General features: G+C 34.1%; 1 long non-coding RNA gene across 1 annotated transcript in view; it reads left to right on the forward strand.

Annotated features, from left to right (window-relative positions):
* The window catches only part of LOC128012939 (uncharacterized), a 35,187-nt gene extending 34,677 nt beyond the window's left edge, over window positions 1–510 (forward strand). The window contains exons 2-3 of the long non-coding RNA XR_008183215.1: window positions 12–120; window positions 360–510. This is a non-coding gene — a long non-coding RNA (uncharacterized LOC128012939). The remainder of the gene's footprint in view (window positions 1–11; window positions 121–359) is intronic.
* The last annotated feature ends 16,084 nt before the right edge of the window (window positions 511–16,594 follow it).

Raw genomic sequence — 16,594 nt, forward strand, 5'->3', positions numbered from 1 at the left:
TTTTCTCTCAGGTGGTGTGAAGATCATGTTTTATTCATCTCCCAACAGAGTGTCTTTTGGCATTCCTCTGCCACCCTTTCGGTGCACTGTGTCCCTTTTTGACAGGCATTTCCCACTGAGGTGAGAGCACACAAAACTGTTGCATTTTGGATCTGTCTTCTGTGAATCAAACGGCATAGGGAGAATGTAAATAAGACTTTATTTATCTCATCAGTATCGCCCTTGTTCCTCCACCCACCACTCAAGCACTTAACACACTCATACGTTCACACTTCAGTACCCACTTGCATTTCTGGTCTTCCTATATGCATTTTAATAAATTGAACAAATTATGTTTTTTTGTCTGATTCATAATACAGAGGGATGCAGTGCAGTATTGCATTGGGATTGGTGCTATAATGGACTTCTCAAGGTTAATGGTGCATGAGAGTGAAAGAGAGGGAGACATTTCATTTGTTCCTCCTACAGGGTATGTTTCAATGGACACTGTTCTTCTTTGACTAATAAATAAAAGGATGTTTTTTCATCTATGGGCAGTTTGGACTTTTTATATATATCTTTGTATACCAAGAAGAACTTGAACACTTAAAATCGTTTAAGTAGTTATTTAATGTTGCCCAACATTGAATATTAATGCAAAACAGGAATTTTAAGAATTATTTTATTTATTTATTTAAAAAAATATTTAAATGTCATGGACAAACATCATTTACACCATCTTAAATAAAGTTAAACAATTACAAACTATAAAAATTATGAATTTAATTTTACAATTATTAAAAAATATATTTAATTTTTTTTTTGGCTCTGTTGACTTTCTATGATAAATAAAATTTCTATTATTTTATGCATCCTTAATACATACAATTAAATATTTTTTATCAAACATATGATATAGTGGCTTAATTGGAAATTATACACAATATTCTGTTCAGTAAAATTTACATTTTTTTTATTCTTCTTTGTGTTAGAATATTATGATTATTTTTATTTTTATTTAAATTATCAATAGTCATCATGTGTTTACTTTATTATTATTATTATTATTATTATTAATAAAAATGGATCTAATTTATTCTTAAAAAAATAGATATTTTCAACTTTTAAAAAAGTATATGATTTACGTAGAAAAAACATTTTGTCAATAATAATAATAATAATAATAATAAAGATATAAATTAATAAAAATAAAAACTATGATATATATATATATATATATATATATATATATATATATATATATATATATATATATATATATATATATATATATATATATATATATATATACACACACACACACACACACACACATTCTATATATATATGGTCACACTTTATTTTAGGGTCCAATTCTCATTATTAACTAACCATTATGATTTTTGCCTCAATTAACTCCTTATTTGCTGCGATTTAATAGTTTATAAGGTATTTGTTAAATTTAGGTTATTGGGTAGGATTATGGATGTCATGCATTATATGCACTTTATAAGCACTAATAAACAGCCAATATGTTAATAATAGACATGCTAATAAGCAACTACTTATTAGTGTGAATTGGACCCTAAAGTATATATATATATATATATTCAAAAAAATATATAAATGAAAACTATAATAGTATGTAAGGCGGCCTTGAGGAAAGGCACTATATAGATAAAACATATGTTCAATTATTGTTTTTTGAAAACGAGTACCTGCTATTTTTGCTATCAGCATATTACAACCTGTTGTTGATATCAAACAAGGTTACACAAATAGCAACTTGATAATAAGGCATTAGGGGATTCAGATTCTATAATGATAATTAACAAAATAATCTGTCTTCATTTGCTAATTGAGTTGCACTGCTGGCTACTGAGCTGCATAGAAGATTTTCCATTAGCTAGATGCCTATAAATATTCATTCTTTGAATAAGATGCCAGATTCACAGGATACAGGCAAATAGAGACCCAGAACTGCACAAAGGAATTGTATGCAGGCATTAGACTCAAAGACTCTAATAGATGTTGATTTGGCTAATTGGACAGTAATAGTCTTCTTGGTTGTATGCCATGCACAGTGGTGCATTATGTATGGGGTGAACTTGGATTAATTTTGTGATAATCAGCAATGCTATGGTTCTGAAGCAAGCAACCTGATGTTTCCTTCTCTATGTTTGAAGCCCAGTTTACAGGCGTCATCCATTGCCAGCTGTCTAGCCTGGTTCTTTCCAAGAATATGACTAGTGCACATTTTTGTAAGTTGCTGAGAGACAGACAGTCAACGTGAGACAGAGACAAGATGAATGAGTGTCTGAAGCCTACAGACAGCAGAGCCTCAAGACGGCTCTCATGCAATCATGTGGGAAGAGCTGTACAAACAGATCTAAATTTCTGACAGATAGATTGACAGTCTGTATCAGTGCAGCCAAACAAACATGCCTCTCAGCATCTGTTATATGTTTGTGTCTTCATCTGGAAACCCGTAACTGGAAATCAATCTGCTTTGATCCATTTCTACTATAGATTCCAGCAGCTTGAGATGTTTTTCAGAGCGCAGGCGCAGTTTTTCAATCAAGTGTGAATGAAACGCACAGATTACAGGAAAAAGGCAATGTCTTAAGGCAGAAATGCACTAGTGATCTGCTTCTGGGAAACTCTTATCTCCATTGTCCTGCCACAATGGTGCTTAGGACAAAGACCAAACAATATAGGACATTTTGATTGTGTTTTACCCTATGCATGTCATGTATACTGCCGTGCAAAGGCAAAAGACCATAACTTAGATTTTTGTTGAAAGTTAGTTATTGATATTTTTGGGACGTTCAAGACATCCTTTATCATGTGTATACGTATCTTGAGTCAATTTCCTTGTTCTCCCAAGAAAGTAATGGGTCGTCTCAACCGTAACTTCATAAAGATTTTTGAATGTAGATAATTTACTGAAACATCTAATTGTTCAACTTCCAGTGTCCTACCTAAAATTAATTTGGCTGGACAAGTAAAAGACTTGAAAGTAGTTTTTCTCAGTTTCACACTCTGATACAGAGAGTTAAGGTCCTTTGCATTTGTAGGGCAGTATAGGCTACATACAAATTGTGGATGAGCCTTTATCTGGACATCATTCAGTGTAATTCATCTATCTCTCTCTGTGTAATTACATGTTTTTGAATATAAATGTGTGTAAATATACATTATATAAGATATGTGTATGTATAAAGAACTTGTTTTTAATATAAATCTCTTAAATGTATACATTTATTTGCTAAACATATTAGTGTTGTTTCTATACATTTAATATAAATGTAAAGTATAAACCTCAAATTAAATATATATTCTTATAAAAATAATAATCACACACACACACACGCTGTACATATATATATATTATTTATTATTATTATTATTATTATTATTATTATTATTATTATTATTATTATTATTATTATTGAATATATAATTCAAGTTTATAAATTTGATTATTTATTAAATATATTACTGTTGTTTTTATGGTGAAATTTCTTATACTATAAAAAAAAGTCAAATATTTCAAACACACACACGTTGGGTTTCCATGTGTAATAAAAATAACACATCATGTAGCCTATATTGTTAATATTTTGTAATTTTCAGGAGATCAGCAGCAGCCGAGCAACTGCCTTTGAAATGAATGGGAATGCTAACACTGGCGATAGTTAGATTCTTTATCAAAGAACCAGTGACAACATTCCCAGTTGTGCTCGCTGATGACAGCCCTGTATGTCAGAGAGCCACAGTCAATAACCTTCAGACCTACAGCAAAGACACACAACCCAGCAGACAAATGTGTGCTATTGTATGCAATTGTGTCTTCAGTTGGCCGCCCTCTGATGGGTTTGGGCTCATCGATTATCCAGCAGCAATGGAGTGAGTAATAGAGGTCACACACACACACATACAAACACACAGACAGGCCTGAGAACTCTGAAAGCGTCAGCAATATATGCAGAAAAAGAGTATATTTATCATTTCCTATTCTTAAAGGCTCTAAAGACTACGAGTTCTGCATTAAAGCTCTCAGTGTGTTTAAGCATGAAGATTGCGAGGTTGTGCTCTGATGGGGGATAATGACTGTGATTAAGTCATAGCATTCATTCTCCTCTCTTATGTAGTGCAGATAGTGGTGTTTACTTAGAAATCGTCGCATAAACAAAGTGAAATGGGGCCCAAAAGCGGCTATTGACAAAAGGAGCTTTGTGTGGTTTTATTTCTTGCATTGCCAAACCCCACATTAATGTCACTCTTTTAGGGAAAATGGGCTTCTTTTAATCCTCTTTTAAGCTCTACAACTCAAACGCAATGGTGGTCAATGTGAAAGATATTTGAAAAGCCAAATGTTTGTGGCAAGTGCTTTTCATTTTCTGTAACACAAAATAAATAAAATAAAATGAAGGTGCCATGTTTTTAGGAAGCATACAAGATGTTTCTTATGGTTCTAGGTGAATGGAGGTGGACATGCAGTGTCTCTGTAAGGGTTTTATTTCTCAAGGTCATGTGCAATGTTGCTAATGGGACCAAATCTGTTTTGTCTTTGATCTGTACACCCCCAAATTATGACAGTTATTTTTAAAGCAAAACATTTCACACACAGAAGGTTTGAATGATAAACATACGGCACAACCAGTGTAGTCTGATTCTCGAACCAATGGCTTTTATAAGCTGATACTAATTCATAGTCTGATTATTAAAATAATTAGATCTTTTAAGAAGAAAAAAACAAACAAACAGACGTACAGCGTGACCATTACTGTCTAACTCCTGAATGAATGGCTCTTATGAGCTGGATGTTTTTAGTGATAAAAAAAATACAGCTTGACCATTATTGTCAGATACCCAAATGAATGACTCTCATGAGCTGGTTCTTTTTAGTGAATCTAATAAAATACAGCATGGTCATTATTGTCGGATTCCTGGACAAATCACTCATATGAACCAATTATTTTTAGTGAATCAAAAACATAATGCACAACCATTGTTGTCTGATTCTAAAATGAATCATTCTTAGGCGCCTTATCTTTTTTGTGAGATGAAAATCATTGTCCCAATTCCTGAACAATTGACTCTAAGTTGTTTCATTTTAGTAAATCTAAGTATAGTAAGAGAATTATTGTCAAATGGATGATGAGCCAGTTCTTTTAAGTAAATAAAAACAGTTTTACAGTGTAAGCGTCATTCATGAGAATGCAAATGAGTTACAACACTTTATTATTTAACACTTTTATTTAGTCAACTGGATCATGATAAAAGCTCTGAAAAAAAATCATTACTTGTTTGCAGATGCTGCTTGCTTATAAATTTTGTATATGAAATGTCATTTAGACATTAAAGCTAATTTAGTCTGAGAGATATTTAGTGGATATAACATTAAATTTAAGTAGTTATTTTTCTTTATGTGTGTTTTTATTATTCCTTTAATTTTATGATGTTTCCTAAGAGCACCATCAATATCAATTTATGTAGAGGGAAATGCAGTTATGTAAAAGGAAGTGCAGTGTAAAATAAATGGGCTGTGGAGATTGTCTGTGGCAGTACGGCTATACTCTCTTTTGTGTCTTAGGAGACTTAAGTATGGGGAACATACAGGTGAGTGACTCTGAACTGATGTTCTGACCCCTATTCTATCGCGATTGATCACTTTGACCATCGCAGCCAACCTCATATTTCATATTTCCCTCAAGGCACTTTACTGTTCAGGGAAGGAAGTCGAGCAGAGTCTGCCCCCTTTACCCAGCCATTCATTTTCCTCTTACTGTTGAAAAATAGCTAACTACTAGAAAAAGTAGTGATGCTATCAACTTATGCATGAAGTATCATTTTGAGCATGTTTCAGTGTATGTGACAGAATGCTTGGATATATCGCTCCTCTTTTTGACATCTCAATGTCACTCATTTCATATCTTTCTGAATGGATTCGAATTAATTATTTCTGTCAGTTCTTGTTTTTGATCTTTTCAGTGTTTAGTTTTGTCTGGCTAGCCAATGAGTTAATGAATTAAAAATGAAAGACTTTTCTCTGCCAGCTAAAATGAGTAATTTATAAGGCAGTCTGTGTTTCAGATTAGGGCGAGAATTACAAGCCTTCATCAGACAGACTTTAGTACTGAGACCAGTTGAATATTCTTCAGTTTTCGATACTGTCTGACATAAGCCAAAGACATGGTTATGGTTATAGTGGAAAAAAAACCTTTTCTACATTTCATGTTCCCATGCATGGCTCTTCTATCTGTTCCTGTCCATCAAATCAATTTTGACTCTGACAGATGAAAGTTCAGTGAGAATATATTCCAGCACCCATGGCTTTGATCTTTTCTTTTTTTTGGTTTGTCTCTTTCACTCTGCCACTTATTATTTTTACTGTCAGGAGACACAGATGCTACCAAATCGGAAGGATAGTAACATTTTGTGGTTTAACTAAAAGACTATGAAAATCTATTCGAATTGGGAGGAAATACATTTTCTTCTTTTATGACAAGTCCCTTGTTTCACGATATATTAACTGGTAGAACATTGATAAAATGTAATGCTGATATGCACATGATGGTCACTGGATCAGATTGGTTCCTTATAATTCCTTAAAGGAAAAGTTCACCCAAATAAGAAAACTTGTTGAAAATTCACTCACCCCTCAGTCCATTCAAGATGTAGATGATTTTTATTTATTATCATAACAGATTTGGAGAAATTTAACATTGCATCACTTGTTCACCATTGAAGTGAATGCGTGCCATCAGAATGAGAGTCCAAACAGCTGATAAAAACACCACAATAATCCACAAGTAATCCACACAGCTCCAGTCCATCAGTTAATGTCTTGGGAATCGAAAAACTGTGTGCTTGTCACTTCTGACCAAAATATGAGTCCATAATTATTCATCCTATATGGTTTGCATCAACATGGGGATGAGAAAATATTGACTGAATTTCTTTTGAAGTTCTTTAGAAACATAATGCTGTATATACAAATCATCTGTAACAAAATCTTTTCAGATGTCATATTTCGGAAGCCTTCAATTTGATTATAGAGCTGCCTTTCAAAAATCACTGCAATACATTACAAATCAACAAACAAACAAATGACTCCTTACTGGATAATAATTTGTATGCTTTTCTTTTGCAGTTACTTTTCAATGGGTGAAAAGTTGTATTAGATTCGTAGTGTATGGGATCAATTTCAAGCAGTGATTCTATTGTTCAACAAGTCTCTTCTGTCCCTGGCCGAATCCCTTCATGCCATGTTCACACACACTAATTTAATTCTTGTACACACACACTCTCTAACCTTATTTGCTCACACATTGGAAACAAGTTAAGCTCGCCTCTCCTCTGCTGTTCCATTATAGGCAAGGAAATGATGTAATCACAGATACTGTCAGTGTCAGCAGCAAGCTGTAATAAGATCTGATGCGCTGATCTATTCTGGGTCCCGATTCTTTTTCACGGTCTCAAGTGGGAGAGAGTCAGAGAGAGGGAGAAATTTGATTGTACACGCTTCACTTTACGAACATTCATCATCAAGATGAGTTAGCTGATTTGTGATTGAGGGTTTAGGTAAACTGTTAGCAGGGGAAGCATTTGAAGTGATGTCATCCTCTAGGTCACCATGCTTGCCAGTGAATGTTTTCTGCCTTGTGCCAGCTTGCCAACAGCATTTGATTGTGAAGGGAAACGAAACTGATAATGTTTCTGATATCTGCTGTTCCCCTCTGATAATGCAAGAAATTGTGTTTGCATAATCCACTGATGAATAAAACATTTCACCATCGGCTTAATTGAACTGAATGAAGAATCAAAATGGACTGTTTTAGCAGAGATGAATAAATGAATAATCCACTCTCTAATGGGCTTTAAACAAGTTGATTTAATGATGACTGATGGAATTTACATGATGGTGCAATAGCAATGAAAATGTGCATCCCCATCATCTCTGGTGAAGATACTGTAGAAATGTCCAGCTGCATGCTCATACCTTCGGCCAATGTGATTGGCTTATGCAGTGTAATGAAACTACTGTTCCAGACAGACTGCATTTGAATATTAAAAAATACGACAAAAATAAACATTTGTGTATACGTAAAACCTTCATCTCTTACAGTAAAACGTGTGAGCGTTAGATAAATACAGCTTTAAATAGCTCACCAGTGGCTCCTGAACGCGAGCCTGTTCGATTCGCAAACAAACGACTCCATTGAGTTCATTTTAACAAATCAGTCCAAAAATACTCGTGAATTAGTCTTGAACTCCTTTGTAAATTTGCAGATTGATTTAGACTTACTCTTTGAACTCATTTGTGACTTCGCAGTTGAATTTACAGTTGATTCCCTTTCTGAACCATGAATAGTTCGGTTGTGTCTGATTTGAAATAAACGTGAATGTGATGTGTAGTTTACGTTTGCGAGACTTATGTATATTATTCTGTTTTCTAATTTCCCTAGCTAAAATGGACATGTAATAAAGGTACTTTCAAAGCATGAAAAACTTTTTTGTAAAAATGGTTGGTTAGAACTAGTCTTGTAAAAGAAGCTTTGTTTAGCTAAAACACCTTTTTGTTTTTTTTTATTATATAAAAATGTCAAAAAGGGAGCAAACATAAAACAGTATGCCTACTATTAACGGGAATAATAGGGTATTTTTTAATAGGCCTATGGAACCCTAGAACTCTTTGATCTGATTGGCTATAGAACTCAACATAATTCTATGTACGTCTTCTTGCGGATATTCTGCATATTGAAGTGGTTCCACTTAAAGACTTGCATTCATTTATGAATCATTAGTGATTCATGCACATCCGTGATTAAATGGCTAAACAAATTCAGCTGGTCCTCTGTTGATTAAGTTGCAGAGTGTCAACAGTAATTCTGGTACACCGAAAACATAAACATAATCATCAGCATGTTGATGAGAAACTTCTCTGACTTGGTTTGTAAAGCGTTTGAAGCACCCGTCTCAGGGATTTGCTGCTTTTCAAAGCAAGGAGTGCAGTAGCTGTGGTGACAGAAATCATCAGCCTCTGTAAAAAAAAAAAAAAAAAAAGAAAAAAAATTATATATATATATATATATATATATATATATATATATATATATATGCATATGTATATATATATATATGTATATATATATGTATATGTATATATATATGTGTGTATATATATATATATATATATATATATATATATATATATATATATATATATATATATATATATATATATATATATATATAAATATATATATATATATATATATATATATATTTTTTTTTTTTTTTTTTTCACCATGTATTTGTATGTGTATTGTATGTGTATGTATTTGTATCTATTTTTCTGGCCTTAATATGTTGAGGGCAGTCAGATTTCTCTGTTTTCTCAGTTATCAGGACGTCCCACCTACTGGTCTTGTTGCCTGTTTTCTCATCTGTTTTCTGGTGTGAACAGCTCAAGGGTGTTTCGTTTTTGTGTCAGAGTGGGACATCTGACTCATGTGTTATTTGTGTTTCTAATGCACTGAATAAATCATGCTGGTTTGTTTTATTGCTTATGCTAGTTCACACAGAGATGAGGGGGATACAAGAAGGAGATTATTTTCCATTGCAATGAAGTTTGGCCGGTTAACCTTGTGTGTGAGAGTGTCGCGTGGAGTGGTTTGTAATCTAAGAGGGTTGAAAGAGTTTCTCTAGTCACGGCAGGTTGCAAACCTGAAACATGTTGAGTGTACATAGATGAACACTTACTCTCAGCTTTCATTGTGAGGCATAAAAAGCTCCAGGTAAACAGTCAAGAGGGCTACCCTAAAGACTTCAGGTAAATAATGTAATTTTCTAAACTTACAATACTCCATTCCCTTCATTTAGTTTTAATATGACTCATGAAATCTGAGCAAAATCATCCCCTCCCTCTTTCAGTTTCATTCATTCGCTCTTTTTCAATGCATTTTGTTATTGCAGTACTATTATGCATGTTTTACAATTTCTTTAAACACCATGTCACCACTTAATTGTGTGAACTGGACTTGGAAATGGATTTTACACACAACATTCTCATGCAAAACATGCTGCAGTAAATTCATGTAATCAATGTGTTTAATTAATAGTCTTCCATACACAAGTCACCCACATATCATAGTGTGCTTGTATATCATTTGTCACAGTGTAGATCAGCGGGTGGGCGGACAGAGGTTTGCAATGACAGTTTAATACATGTGACCCCCAGCCATTCGCTGCCGTCCCAGCAATTAAATTCATCTCTTCAATTAATCAGAGGCACCAGCGTTCCCCGCTCCAGGGACTAAGAGGAAGAAAATGACCCGATTCACTCCTCTCTAATTTGTCCGCTAATCAAAACGGTTTTAGCCTGACTGGCCTCCAGCTCTGAAAAAGCTTTAAATTGCAGATTAAAACTTAAAAAAAAAAAAATAATAATAATTTTTTACCATCATGTACCACAGAGGGCAAGATTCTTTTGGACTATAATTGTGCTAATTTTGGTGTGTTTTAAATAATTCCATTAGTATGTAGCCAAATAAAGTATTTTTTAAATAAAATAATGCAAAGTATTAGGTTATTTTTGGATGCTGTTTGTATGTGTGTGTGTGTGTGTGTGTGTGTTGTTTGAAGGCTGATTATTCTATCCTGTGATTATGCATCTATTTGAGAGATTTAACAGAAAGCCTGCATTGACAGCAGCTTGACTGAGACAGAATTGTGGGAGAAGGGAATCACCTGTTCTGTTTTCAGAGCGTAGGCCCAAAATGACTGCATGATGTCAGACTGTGAGCCGTCAGTCAGTCTGTGTCTCGTCGTGTTGTTTTTAGCTCTCAATAATAGTGGAACAGCAAGCCGCTTCAGAAATAGCCGTACGGACTAAGGGAGTGGCGACTGGCGAATGCTGTCCTATTTTGACACACCACACCCTTGGGCTCTTTTTTTGTTACTGGTAGATTACAGCACTACCCATGCCAATGTGTATGGGTATTTATAAATACAAATTATTCATTTTGGATATCTATATAGAATCTATAATATATTAATTTCTAATCTATTTAAAATATAGAATAATAAAATATATAAATAATAATTGCTATAAATTATTATATTATAATAATTAATAATATAATAAAATAAAATAAGATATAAATAATATAATAAACTTAAACATTTAAAAATAAAGAAAAGGCTGATAATAACATAGGATTTTTTTTCAATTTAAATAAAATAAATGTAACTCAATTTATAGAATTATAAAATAACAGAGATTAAAATAACTGTTCAGTTCATAATTCTAAAGAGATTGTACACCAAGGGCCTGTTAGTTAGTTACCTTTTAGATCGGTTAACTTACTTCTCCATACAGACACTCTGCTTGACTGAGGGTCTTTTTATAGGATCTTCCTGGTGTGGTTCTGATGTCAGTGGAACATCCCAGAGCCCCGTGGTGCCCATTCCCAGGTCCATGCGGAATACACCCGCTCCTGCAAAACATCTCTCATAGTCAAAACACACAGCTGAACATTTTTCTAAGAAGTGTTGGCACCAGAGGGGGTTATAGAGAGCACAAGGTTTAGTGAGAGAAACAAATGTGGAGGATCAAGTGTGTGTGAGGAGAGACGGTGTGTGTGCGTGTGGCATTCAGGAGTTTGAACACACTTTTTTAAGTGTGTGTGAAAGAGATTGACAGACCAATTATTTGGTAGTTCAGCATTTTATTTTATTTATATTATTATAGAATTCTGATTTTAATCATTATGCATGAATATGGATGATAAATGCATATATGGATGGAAATGATTGGGCATGACAAAGGAAAAAGACAAAAATAAAATTTAAAGAGACTACACCTAAAATTTAAACTTGCTGAAAATTTACTGACTACCAGGCCAGTCCATGTAGATGAATTTGGTTCTTCATCAAAGAAGATTTGGACAAATTTACCATTACATCATGCTCACCAATGGATTCTATAGAGTGAATGGGTGCCGTCAGAATGAGAGTCCAAACGGCTGATAAAACATCACATTAATCCAAACAACTCCACTCCATCAGTTAACATCTTGTGACGTGAAAATTTTTGTAAAATCAAAAATCTATCATCAAGGCATTTTAACTTTAAACAAACCATAACTCATGGGCGAAATACCCGTCCACAATCCATAATAACACTTAAGCTTTTTTGCTTTTTTTTGAACAGTTATGGACTGTTTTCGCTTATACTGTAAATAGTACTTGATCTGCATATTTCTTTCCTTAATCACACGAGTCAACTTTCTCACTGGAGAAAGCAGTATTATGGAGAGTGGACTTGTATTTTAGCAATAAAAACGATGATAAATGTGTTTATTACAAACACCCAGCTTTTTGCTTCAAAAGACATTCATTGATGGACAGGACTCGAGTTGTGGATTATTGATATGTTTTATCAGATGTTTGGAGTCTCATTCTGATGGCACCCATTCACTTCAAAGGATCCATTGGTGAGCAAGTGATGCAATGCTACATTTCTCTAAGTCTGTTCCAAAAAAGAAAAGAAAAAACAAATCTACTTCTTACTGTGAGTTAGAAGAGGGAGTAAATGTTTAGCAGATCGTTGTTTCTGGGTGAACTGTTCCTTTAGGTCTAAGGAAGGAAGCAAAACCTGGCAATTTTATGGCCCTCAGACAGGCAGACAGTTAGAGAAGAAGCACAGAGAATAAAAGTTGACAGTGATCAGAGAGGTTCCACTGGTTGGGCTTTGCCCTTATCACAGGGACTCTGACGTCCCCTCAGTCCTCCATTGGAATTGCTAAATCTGACCTTCAACAAGACATTTAAAAATGACCCCAGATTGGTTTTTCTCTCCCGGTGCTGTTCCAGAGGCCTCTTTCTCTCTGTAAACAATGAACTGGTCACTATAACTCTTGGTATGAACTACGGTTGTGAATGAAGATAAATGTAAAACAGTGTATCTCTATAGCTTCTAGTGACAAGATGCTTTATTACCATCCCATCTGACCTCATCCTAAGGCAGTCTGCCTTGGACATAAAGAACATGCTTTTTTAATATAAAATAGAAGGTATAATGTTTTTTTTTTTTTTTTTTTTTTTTTTTTTTTTTGCAGCAGGGGCTGCTGAAAGAAGGCTGAGCATTGAGGGAAAAAGATGAAATGTTGATCTGAAGATATTTATATCTGTCAACCAGATACAGTATAAACATCAAATCCTCATGCAATGTGTGTAAATAAAACCAGAAAGAAAATGCCTTTCTAACCCCCAGTCCACTAAATTCATTGCTTTGCATGCCATTTTTAAGAATATATTGCTCTGTAATTTACTTTTGTTGAACTTATTAAAGTCATGTTGCAACATGCATGGTTATCATTTTACAGAAGACTGTAGAGCAATACTAAATGAACAAGTTTAAAATAAAATTAAATTAAATTTATGCATTTAGCAGACGCTTTTATCCAAAGCGACTTACGGTGTATTTAGGCTATCAATTCTTACCTATCATGTTAATTTCAAGTTTATTTCCCATACTATTGCCTACCTTACTTATGTTTGTATCGATTAATTGATTTAATTTGATTTATTTTTTTCTTTCCCTGTTTATTTCATTTGATAAAAAAATATATAACAAAATTAAACAAAATTATATTAAAATACCATTTAAAATAAAAATGCAATTCATGGAGTATGTACTGCAGAAATATTACCTTTTCCCTAAATGCCTTCTGTAATGGTGTTTTTCTGGTCTGGCATTTGAAAAGACCTCTAACAGCTGATCATATTGTAATGGTACAGCAGATTACTTTAATGTTTGGTGTTTGACGTAGAACAAACCCATTAAGCTCATGTTTAATGTGGTTTCTGCTTACTGAAAGAAAGCAGAAATCCTAGAAGTGGTGGTAGGAATCAGAATGGGCAGATAAGAGGCTTTCGTACATGGTTTGCAGAAGCTTTTTCTGAGAACTTCAGTTTGGGGAATCAGAGCTATAGTCTCGTATCTGTGTTGTGCCTTAAAGCCCTTTTAGATTTATCCACCAAACACAATGAATCAAAAAGAAGTTTAGCTGGTCCATTTATCCTGAACTGATCCTGCGCAGGGGTGTATGAGTGTATCCTGTGTGAAAAGAAGGTTTAGAGATGAATCCTAAATACTGGTCTTAGTGCTTCAGTCCACATAAAGGTATATGCCAGTGTTCCCATCTAACAAAAATGAATGTTCTCTGAACATTAGAAATGTCAATTTTTTAGTGTTTTAAAAACATGCAATTTTATCATTTTGCAAACGTTGTGAAAATGTTGCTTTTGAATGTTTTCTTAACGTTCTGAAATGATTTAAAAACGTTAGATGAACATAAAACTAACATTTCTGAAAAAGAAAATAATAATAATAATTTCCATTAATGATGTGCAAGTAATGTTTGTGTGTGTGTGTGTGTGTGTGTGTGTGCACATTTTTGAGAACATTAAAGACCAGATATCTTTGAAAGAACATTCTTTTCATTGTATTGAACGAACATTTGTTCATAACTTTTAGAGAACTTTTTCGAGCACTTTCCCTTGTTAGCTGGTTTTTCTATGTCGGGAGATGAAAAGAACTTTGAGCTAAAGTAAAACTTCTCAAAGAAACTGTGTTTTGCTGGTGAGGTCAGTAAGACGAAACAAACAGGATAATCATTGCAATTTCAAGCAGAACTTCATTTCCTACATTCCTTTTGTCCATTCCCAGTTTTCATTTTTAAACCACATATCAAATAAATATTTCTCTATTTTGGGAAAACAACTACCCAGACAATGTAATTTCAACCATACACCAGGATGAAATTGTTGCCTTGACTTCAGTTAATCATATATATTGACATTTCCACAGAAAACTGAGCATAGCAAATAATGAAAACCTGTCCTCGTTTAAGACTTAACAACATATAATCATTGTTCGCCAGCACCTGAAATCTGAAGAGGCATCACTATCGAATTAGTTTAGAGAGAAAATAATCAGGACGAGTTGTTTTGGGCTGCTGCTTCCACTACAATCACACACACTGCTCTGGTTGCTGTTACGGCCAATTTGAAAGGCTGTCAAATTTCAATAGCAATGAATAATCACTGTGTTTGTTCAGGTCTGATTGCGAGAGGCATACAGGGACATGGTTTGGCACAGTTAACGTGGTTTGTTTGTTCACATCTCGCTCTCGCTCCGCTCTGATTTTCTGAGAATATCAAGAAAAAAAAATCCTTAACAAGCTTTAGCTGAACAACTGATTCACTGGAGAGACGCACAGCGATCACACACGCAGAAATGAGTAACTAATTTTTATTTCCCACATATTTGTTGATGCAGAAATTCTCAGTCCCAGAATCATTACTGATTATTTGCTGAAGCAATTATCTCTGTATAAATATGTAGACAAGAATTTACACTCCATGCACACATGCTCGTGCACAAACAAATATATTCACACACTTCTGCATTTGTAATTGTAATTAGTATGGACATACAGTATTTGCATTGTCTGGCTAAGATTAAGACCAAAAAAAAATACTCTGTAAGAAAATGTAGGATCAGAACATTTATTTATGACATGCTTGGCAAAAGTTAAACATACCATTATTTTATTTTATTTTAATTATTTATAAAATAAAATTTGTTCAGTTCCCATTTGAAATCTGTAAAAAATGTATTATCATTTGGCAGTTATCTTAAATTTTTTGGGCAAATAATAGAGTATATACGTATTTTTCGGACTATAAGTCGCACCTGAGTAAGTCGCATCAGTCCAAAAATACGTCATGATGAGGAAAAAACATATATAAGTTGCACTGGACTATAAGTCACATTTATTTAGAACCAAGAGAAAACATTACCGTCTACAGCTGTGAGAGGGCGCTATATGTCTTCAGTGTAGGTTACAGGAGCACTGAGCAGCATAGAGCGCCCTCTCCTGGCTCTAGACGTTAATGTTTTCTATTGGTTCATTTCTCTTGGTTCATTCCTCTTGGTTCATGTCAAATTAATTTTGATAAATAAGTCGCACCTGACTATAAGTTGCAGGGCCAGCCAAACTATGAAAAAAAGTGTGACTTATAGTCCGGAAAATATGGTACACTGAATTCCACACAATAATCTTGGCTGTTTACAAAACAATAATACATAAATCAATAAAATGTGCATAATGTACATAATATCCAGCATATACTGCAACTTAAAAAGTAGTATGATAATAAGACATTTCAGTCACAGTCTATGGGCCGTATCATTCACCCGGCGCAAGGTGCGGCGCAAGTGTTTTTGCTAGGTTTAGCCCTGACGCAGTTTCCTTTTCGTGTTCTGTGCCGCGTTATATAAATAGCAAATGCATTTACGCCCATTTGTGCACTCATGGACATGCTGGTCTAAAAAAAAAGATGTGTTCAGGCGCATTGTTGGCAACCAACTCTAAAGTCAATGGCGCAACATTTTTTGTTGTTATTTAAAGAGCGTGTTAGTTTAAAATCTCTGTAGATGTGTTCAGTTTGTGCAAAAGCGAATCCGCCATGGCGCGAGCACAACTCGCTCTTGAAGGAAATGGGAGATGAGACTCTGATTGGTTTATCGCATGTT

The sequence above is a fragment of the Carassius gibelio genome, chromosome B24, assembly GCF_023724105.1.
Source record: "Carassius gibelio isolate Cgi1373 ecotype wild population from Czech Republic chromosome B24, carGib1.2-hapl.c, whole genome shotgun sequence".
Classification (NCBI taxonomy): Eukaryota; Metazoa; Chordata; class Actinopteri; order Cypriniformes; family Cyprinidae; genus Carassius; species Carassius gibelio.